This window comes from Siphateles boraxobius, unplaced genomic scaffold (assembly GCF_051911475.1).
Source record: "Siphateles boraxobius isolate OS27281-9 unplaced genomic scaffold, OSU_SipBor_1 49, whole genome shotgun sequence".
Classification (NCBI taxonomy): domain Eukaryota; kingdom Metazoa; phylum Chordata; class Actinopteri; order Cypriniformes; family Leuciscidae; genus Siphateles; species Siphateles boraxobius.
This window is the reverse complement of record NW_027509130.1, coordinates 622655-632559: the sequence shown is the minus strand read 5'-3', so window position 1 is coordinate 632559 and position 9905 is coordinate 622655. Positions and strand designations below refer to the sequence as shown.

General features: G+C 38.9%; 1 protein-coding gene across 2 annotated transcripts in view; it reads left to right on the top strand.

Annotated features, from left to right (window-relative positions):
- LOC143711116 (uncharacterized) overlaps positions 1 to 9905 on the top strand; it is a 174156-nt gene that overhangs the window by 6409 nt on the left and 157842 nt on the right. The gene's annotated exons all lie outside the window — the stretch shown is intronic.

Here is a 9905-nt window from a genome sequence, read left to right as displayed (position 1 = left end):
ACGTCTGTCACGAGAAGCACGTTGGAACCTCTCACCTCGACCTGGACGAGGAGTACTACGCTGCAGCATTTTCTCTATCATCTCCTGAAACATGTCGACCATACGAGTAAGAAGTCTCTCCTCTGACTGTTGGAGATTTTGTGCCACAGCTGGCACAGAGGCATGACTGGCATGGTGTGATCCGTCTCGCACTGGGACAGGCACTGGAGAGGGATAAGACGAATAACACACATGTTGCTGGGCTTGGAAAGTAGAAGGAGTTGTGCTCGGGCCATGGTACTGCTCGTATACTGCCAGCAGGACTGACAATCTGTGCTTTCGGGAAAAGTCCAGAACGGCCGTCGGCACACAAAAAAAGTCTAATAAAGCAATACGAACAGCCAACAGCAGGGGCACTAATACAATCAGTTATATGCTATGTGTAAAAAAAAAAACACCTGAGGAAGAAGTCGGCCTACTAGCCACTGACAGAAAGTTAGTTTTATAAGGCTTACCTATACCGCCCTTTTCGCTCAAAAAGCGGAACGAAACTTGTTTGATCTGTGCATTATCAGCTCGTCCCAAAAAACAGCGATCACGGCCAAATCAGCTGTGCGGGCTGATCTCGATTTATTAAAATCGATATTATTAAACAGAGCTGCGCGATCCACTGAGAAGCATTTCAATTCAGCGCATAATTCTCTATCTCTATTATAAACCCACAGATGACTATGTGATTTAAGCTAGTTAAAAGCCAGATGAAACAGCGCTGATATTCTCAACAAATTGACGCAAAAAACAGACGAAACATTGTTCCAAGAACAAACCAGTTAGAAGACATTTCACTCCACAACTTATAAATTAACTGTAGTAAAACTATTGTAAAATAACTTTTTTTGGCAGAAATGTGCCTGTATACAAATTTACACAGACATGTTGTTCAGATGTGAAGATATAAACCAAAAACATCTAAAATATATCATTTAATTTTTATTTAAAAGTAAATGAATTATAAGGGTATATTGCTAAATTAAATATAGAAAGACTGAAAACAAGCGTGGGAACGCAGCAGAGCCGCAGTAGATCGTGTTTGAAAAACAATTAAAACTTAATAGTAGACAAATGCTATAAAAAGAGAACGGAATGGAGGTACGCAGCAAGCTAAAAGGCTTGATTAAAAGGACAGGAAAAATTATGCATTTGTGCACAAGCATTCGCTGAAAACCACTGAAAAACAATGTTTTACTGCTGTTGTTATTAACTGCAGGGTTTATCATACGTTTATATATTTCTGCCGGCCTGCCACATTATAAATGCTGACCGCCACACATTGATTTTCGATTGTTTATTTTTTTACTAAGCCTATTTAAAATCGTATTTGATTGCAGAGCACCGCAGTGCATTCGTGCAGCACCTCTCTCTCTCTCTCTCTCTCTCTCTCTCTCTCTCTCTCTCTCTCTCTCTCTCTCTCTCTCTCTCTCTCTCTCTCTCTCTCTCTCACTCACCCACCCGTACCTCTCGTGCTCTCTCTTCCTCATGGAACCGCTGCACAAATCTGTCCAACACAGCGCTGTCAATGTTGGAGACCCAGCTTTAAAAAAAAGTTATTAGCCAGCATGCAAGGAACCTAGCTTATAAGGAGAGCTAAGTTATCCTTAGAATACAGCTGGATTTTCGAGTTTAGCAGCACGCTGTATATAGCTGGTAGTCAATAGATGCACACACACACCCACACCCATAGAGTTTACGCATACACTACGCGATGTAACGTCAGTCTTGTAGATTAGACTAGTCCGGGTGCGCATTTAGATTTTAACGCTTTCACTGTGATTTAGTCGGTTTATATAATTTAATATAGTTAATCTAATATAATATCACACGAAGAGTGCAGTTTTTCTCCAGATATCAGCATGATAACAAATGTGATTTTGATTTTATACAAGTTTAATAAACAAGAAGTTAATATTAAGTGATGTACATTTTAGACACCATACGAAAATAGTTGAAAACTAACGTTAAGCCACAGCACTGAAGAAACACATCGAGGTGTTTCCTTACTGAATTAATCAGCTTTTTGAACAATCACTTGAATGAATCTCAATGACTCACTCATTAACAGTGACTTACTGCCTCCTACTGGCGGTTTTAATTTCACATTTAAAGTATCTTTTCATGTTTTAAATCATTTCAAATATAAATATTTAACATTTTATTTTTAAAATGTCATAATATTATTTATGTCTGTGTAAAAACATCTAAATGCTACTTTAACGCTTATTTATCTTTGGAGTCTATGACCCCAATCGACTTTTCCGTAGTAAATAAAACATGGTTCCCGTCATCTCAGTTGCATAAAATTGTGTCACTTTTTCTACATTATCTATCTATACACACAATATACACTATACTCTGGGCTTGATTCGGTTGTTCTAAAGCAGGGATCACCAACCCTGCTCCTGGAGAGCTACTGTCCTGCAGACTTCAGTTCCAACCCTGTTCCAACACACATGCATGTAATTATCAAGTAACCCTGAACAGCTTGATTAGCTGGTCCAGGTGTGTTTGATTGGGGTCGGAGCTAAAATCTGCAGGACAGTAGCTCTCCAGGAGCAGGGTTGGTGACCCCTGTTCTAAAGGTATGTAAAAAAAAAATCCATTGTATTTTGGTGGCTTGATTAATGAAAAAGCTAACTAAATTGACCAAAAAATTCTTCAAAACCATACATTTTTTTGTAAATAAGTTGTTTACACAAAACAACCAGCTTTAAAAAAAGCTTTTTTATTAAACCAGAAAAATCTTTTTCATAAAAACCAGAAAGAAACTTTGAGAAGAAGGATAATGGAACGGTCTCCATGCTACACTAATAATAGTAGTAAGGCTTTCCTCGGTGTACAGTATCCTTGCAAGTACAATTTTGCCTGTATTATTGGTGTCCCCTTCAAAAATTGCTCTTGAGAATTGTTATGTTTATTGTCCCCCCCAACATTTTGATGAAATTTTCGCCCCTGGACGTAACAATTGAGTCTTCCCGGCAGAACTTATGCTAGAGCTCCAAAGTTAGTAAACAAAGCTGTTTACACAGTAGCACTGAATTAAACTAGACTATACCATTTTCACATCTTCATAAAATGAGGATGTACAGTTTTTGCTTATTGTGCTGATGTTTCACCTTCATCCGTGACACCAACGTGTTTCCTCCATGTGTATGTGCATCACTGTGGTACTTCCATGCCACACAAGCTCAGCTTTGCATTGCTTGCAGGTTACGATCTTCTTTGCTGCATTTAATGTAAAATGTTCCCACGCCTTAGATCAGGGATGGGCAACTCCGGTCCTCGAGGTCCTCTGTCCTGCAGAGTTTAGCTCCAACCCTGACAAAAATTATTCTGAAAACATTGATTAGCTTGTTCAGGTGTGTTTAATTAGGGTTGGAGCTAAACTCTGCAGGACAGTGTTTAGGGTGTTTAGACTGGGGGTTGGGGGCACTTTAAACCCAAATGTCAAAAAATTTACTCGAATCAATGAACAGCCTTTATGAAGCTCCATTCTTACAGATCATTAACAAAAAAAAAGTTATTTAGATCAAATTTGTCGTGCTTCAACGAGTAACACTGGAAACTCAAGGAAAGGATATCGGCCTCATCTCCACGACGTGATGTCTTCTCCCTTTCTATAAACTTGGTTGGCTCGCCATCAAACACGGAGTCTACAGGATGTCACAGAAAGTTGTGCAGTCATCATGTCTCCACGAAATCATGGGGAAAGAAAAGAAAACGGAAATAACAAGGAGAAAAAAAACTTGGCCTGATCACAGACCAGAACATTCATTTAGTACATTTCAAAATAAGTTCCACCTCAAAGATCCAGAATAAAATCTAATTCACAGTAACAATTACCATTTCTTCATGAACTATAATCACATTCGTTTACCTCTGAATCAATAGCTTTCTTACTTATACAGACACGTGGCCAACAATGGCGACGGTGAACTCTGAAATGAACAAATAATAACCATGCGGTTCACTATAACCACTCAAACTGAAGTAATCACATAACCAGTAACACACAGTACAAATATCTTTTTTTCACAGAATTGATTAACTAATTATTTACCTTTGGGATCGATTTTTCTTTTGCTCTCACACAGCTGCACCTCAACTACAGGCGTGTGTGATCAAAAAATGGCGTCGGTGAACAAGTAGAATGTATTCCTCTATTCAGTCGGCTTCTTATTCAGAACGCATCAAATTAATTAAATCTCAACTTTCTCATACTTTTTTCCAAAGAATCCCTCCACGATGTAACCTTAATAAGCTGTGAAACATTTCAATCAACAGGCTTCTCTGACAGATGTCATTGACTGGATACTTTTGATAGCTGCTAAGGAATCTCTGCATACAATCACCCTATCCGGTCTGACCTCTTCAACCCACTGTAATGCTATGATGATTGCCACTATTTCTGCTGTATATACGGATAGCCTATCTGATACCCAACAGTCTCGCTCTCGTTCTCTTTTTTATTTTTATTTTTTAAATCACATTTGATAAAGATATTAAAGTAGGGTTTCATTTTTTTATTGTTGTTCAAATTCAAAATTGTTTTCAAATATTATTTGTCACTTAATCTTAAACATTTTAATAGTGTATGTTTGTTCCCACCAATCGCTGCACAAGTTAAGGATACATATGATGACGTAAGCATGTTAGTGCGAGCCCTCCCGGAACCCATAGAGAATGCATTGCAGTGCCTGCAGTTCGAAAAAAAAAAAACATCTGTGAATGTAAGTCTATGGGAACACTCAGCCAGAGTGAAATCGCCCAAAAAGAGGCGGTACTCCACAGAACGTGACATGACGCTGATTGGACTATATCCAGAGGCACAGTGACGGCTAGCGTAACTCTGTGGTGAATGAGATTGTGATTGAAAAAGTCCCTTTCACACTTTAGTGGTGCGTCGCCCAATTGCCCCAATGAAGAAACCGCCCTGATCCGTAGACAGAAGCTAGAGCAATACTCTAATGGAATTAGTGGGCTAAAGTCAGTCACACCTCAACTTTCTTCAAGTAACGCACTGTAATGACTGAGACAAAACAGACAGAATTATTTGGTATATGTACCAAACAATCTTTAAAACTCACTCTGGGATCTGTGGTCCCATCCCCCAGTGAGGGCAAGAAGGTCTTAGTAACCTTGACCACGATCAGATAAGTTTGTTGTATTGCTGTTAAGAATGTGGTCAGCGCCCCTGCCATTAGAACCTACAGACACTAAAACAAACTTTGCTGCATTAATCATAGACGAACAGATCTATAAATGAACCTGCTCCCCAGAAAAAAATTGTGTGAATGATTTACTGTTTTGTGTAGTGTCTTTTAATTCTATTAATTTTTCTTTTTGATTCTGTGGATTATTTTGATAAGAACCAACGGTCAATGTAACCTCACCTATACAATATTTGATCTCTATAACTTGGTACTTAGAAGATCGAAATGAATGTGTGATATGTCGATAACAACAACATAGTAGTATTACCAGAATCTTTCATAGTTTCTTCATCGGCTACCACCCCTCCAGCGGGCACATGCAAATGAGCACCCTTGGAACAAAGAGCCATAAACCCAATTCTCCGGCCTGGAACTTCCACCTTTCTTATTGGCCGAGCCAACCCTAAGAGGTGGGACCTTTCTCAGGCTTTATATTGCATCTACACCCAACATTTGCTCTCTTGACTTCTCGGTATGTTTGAGGTGTTGTGCTGTCCTGCGGGGCCTCAGCAGGCCCCAGGGCCCCGGGCCTTGACTCACAATCAGCCATGTGCTCATGCAGGAGAAGAGAGGACTCTCTCAACCACAACAGAATACAGGACAACCTCAGCAGTTTTGCACAACATCTTCATTCAACGCAGAAGAAGTCCATCGCAACTCCTACCATTGGCTCTCATAGTCCTCTCTTCCTCTGGCCTCCACTGCTGTTTATTCGGGTTGATGTCTGCATGGACCCCCCACTGCTGTGACCACAGCCTGTTAGGCCTTCCCTCTCCCAACAGAGTCGAACTAACCACGCAAGTTCATCAAACCTTCTTCATCCAACGGAGAAGAAAACGATTGCAACTTCAACATTCGACACTCACAGAACCAACAAACGTCAATTTTCTACAACTTAATAAAACTTGTGCACAATATGTATTTGGTTCTGATTCTCTGCTTGCATACGAAGTTTACCTTACGGTCTAGATTGTGACATGCTCTTATCAGTAAAAAAAGCATTTCCCTTCCCCGGAAATTAATATTTTTTTGAATTAATAAACAATTAACGCTGAGTCTCCACGGGACAAACAGGTGGGTTTAAGTAAAAAATAATTTTTACTACATTAAGTTAATTATATTAACTGATCCAAATATTCAGTTATAATAACCAGTTATTATTGATTATTAATATTTTATTGAGCTGATTTGCTACAGCACATTTCATTCATAATATTATAAATACAGGGCTATAGTTCCTGCACAATTTTTTTTTCTGAATTGTGTGAAATTGCTAATAAAATTGCTAATAAAAATAGGTAATACAAAGTGATTATGTGGTCAGCACCAAGGTGAAGTGGTTTAGTCTTGACTTCTGGTCGTGACTCGTGAGTGACAGTGTTGGGGTGGGATGGGAAATCTGTTGATTGTCGAATGCCAAATAAACACAGAGATGGACAGGAAAAGGTCAAAGCCATCAGGCCCGATGTAGAAAAAAAAAAAGAAACGAGAAACTCGGAGAAACGAGTAAAATATAAAGGTATGCAACTATGTTCTCTCTGTATGACTACGGAATTCATGTCATGAATGAAGGGCAAATGTTAATTGGTGGGTATAACTCTTACGTTTGTTAGCCTTTTTGCTATGATGCTTGTTATGCTTATACAACAATAATTAGGTTTTAACTCAACAAACAAAAGATCTAATTTCACCATAATATTGTGCTTTGCAACAAAACTGTTACAAGTTCAGTTTTTATTTATTTCCATCAGTTGGGTTAACGTTGGATCCTGTAATTAGCCAACTGAATCTATATTTGCTACAACTCTATTTTGTGCTATTTATTCTATATTTTATTTGTACATTATTCTTAATATTTTATATTATTGTCAATCTCTGCTCTTGTTACATTTTTTATATATCTGATAGTACAGTATATATTTTTGGGCACATTTATGTATATAGTGTACATAAATATAGTGTACACTTTTATGTATATAGTGTATATTTATTTAAGGTCTGATAACTTATACTGTCATATTTTGTGCATAATTGTGTTCATTGTCTTTTGGCAATGTTGGAGGTGGTGAAAAAAAGTGTGTTTCCTGTTGTAATTGCAATAGTTAAATAACTGGATTCTCTTAAGTGTGTTTTTCAAATGTTCTAATGAAGGATTTGTGCAATTGAGAAATATAATTTTCTCTTTCACTTATGTGTTATAATAAAATATAACTGTTGTAACAGAATTTTGTTTGTTTTTTGGGGGCGGGGGGTGTTTATACGTTTCGCTGTAGTAAAAGTCTTCTCACACTCATATGTACTCTCTTACACCAGTAAGAGTTTTCTGATGTTCATGTAAAGATAGCAGCCATGAAAAACTCTTTCCACACACAGAACATGAATGTGGCTTCTCCTTCGTATGAACTGTCAGGTGCTTCTTCAGGGTTGATGCCCTAAGAAATGTTTTAGCCTTTCTTTGCATGTGAAACTCTCTCCACACTGAGTGCAGGTGAAAGATTTCTTGTCTTTAAAAATGTCGTTTTAGTCTTTGAGTGACTGAAAAGTTTGTCTCCAGGTTTAACATGATGTTCCTCCTCCACTTCACTCAGTTCTTCACTCTCCTCCTCCACTTCACTCAGTTCTTCACTCTCCTCCTTCACTTCTCTCAGTTCTTCACTCTCCCCCTTCACTTCACTCAGTTCTTCACTCTCCTCCTTCACTTCCATCAGTTCTTCTCTCTCCTCCTTCACTTCACTCAGTTCTTCTCTCTCCTCCTCCACTTCACTCAGTTCTTCTCTCTCCTCCTTCACTTCACTCAGTTCTTCTCTCTCCTCCTTCACTTCACTCAGTTCTTCACTCTCCTCCTTCACTTCCATCAGTTCTTCTCTCTCCTCCTCCACTTCACTCAGTTCTTCTCTCTCCTCCTCCACTTCACTCAGTTCTTCACTCTCCTCCTTCACTTCACTCAGTTCTTCACTCTCCTCCTTCACTTCACTCAGTTCTTCACTCTCCTCCTCCACTTCACTCAGTTCTTCACTCTCCCCCTTCACTTCACTCAGTTCTTCACTCTCCTCCTTCACTTCACTCAGTTCTTCACTCTCCTCCTTCACTTCACTCAGTTCTTCTCTCTCCTCCTTCACTTCCATCAGTTCTTCTCTCTCCTCCTCCACTTCACTCAGTTCTTCTCTCTCCTCCTTCACTTCACTCAGTTCTTCACTCTCCTCCTTCACTTCACTCAGTTCTTCACTCTCCTCCTTCACTTCACTCAGTTCTTCACTCTCCTCCTTCACTTCACTCAGTTCTTCACTCTCCTCCTCCACTTCACTCAGTTCTTCACTCTCCTCCTTCACTTCCATCAGTTCTTCTCTCTCCTCCTCCACTTCACTCAGTTCTTCTCTCTCCTCCTTCACTTCACTCAGTTCTTCACTCTCCTCCTTCACTTCACTCAGTTCTTCACTCTCCTCCTTCACTTCCATCAGTTCTTCTCTCTCCTCCTCCACTTCACTCAGTTCTTCTCTCTCCTCCTTCACTTCACTCAGTTCTTCACTCTCCTCCTTCACTTCACTCAGTTCTTCACTCTCCTCCTTCACTTCCATCAGTTCTTCTCTCTCCTCCTCCACTTCACTCAGTTCTTCACTCTCCTCCTCCACTTCACTCAGTTCTTCACTCTCCTCCTTCACTTCACTCAGTTCTTCACTCTCCTCCTCCACTTCACTCAGTTCTTCTCTCTCCTCCTTCACTTCACTCAGTTCTTCACTCTCCTCCTCCACTTCACTCAGTTCTCCACTCTCCTCCTCCACTTCACTCAGTTCTTCACTCTCCTCCTTCACTTCCACCAGGTCTGAAATGAAAGAAAAAATAATCAATATAATTTTTAGAACATCAAAATTCCACAAGAGAAATATGAAGTGAAAGGACGTAAAAGTGAGCCCGTAATCTTTTAGATGAACTTTTATAAATTATTTATGTATGTCGTTGAAAATCTTCTAGCTATTAAAAATAAACTAAGACTCTTAGCTATTTCAAACTTAATAGGCTTTCTCAAGCGAATTCTTTTTACCTAGTAAGTATTTATCTGTTATCAAGTTTTTTTTCTAGTTGTTTTTAAAAAAAAGATGCAATAAAGTGTGACGTAAATTCATAACCATTGCAGAAATGTGCTTGCTGTCTAGACTGACAACAGCTTTAACTAGTTTTAAATTAACATTTTTATAACTATTATCTGTGTCCTACATGTTTCACTCATCCCTGTTACTTCTGACATGATTTTCCTCCTTCCTTAAAACCAGAGCATTTTTGAAAATTGTGACACCCAGGAAGTGACATCATCTGGGCTCTTTCTGCAGCATGATGGGAGGACAAATAAGTATTATTTTCAAATATATGCATTTATAGTGTTTCCTCATGTTTCACCACTGATTTTTAGTGACAGTCGATATGCATGGGCCACTGGCGATGACAGTTCCCTATGGGGGTAGAATTGTTGCATTATTCCAGATAAATAGATTAAGATCCACAAATAAATGTAAAGAGTTTCACAAAAAAATTATAAAACTCACAAATAAATAAAATGAGATTTGCAAATAAAAATATATATTTACAAATGTGTTTTATGCCACAAACACAACTCTGCCTGACATTTATTTGTGAACCGCTTTCTGTGCATTTGTAAATCCCCTC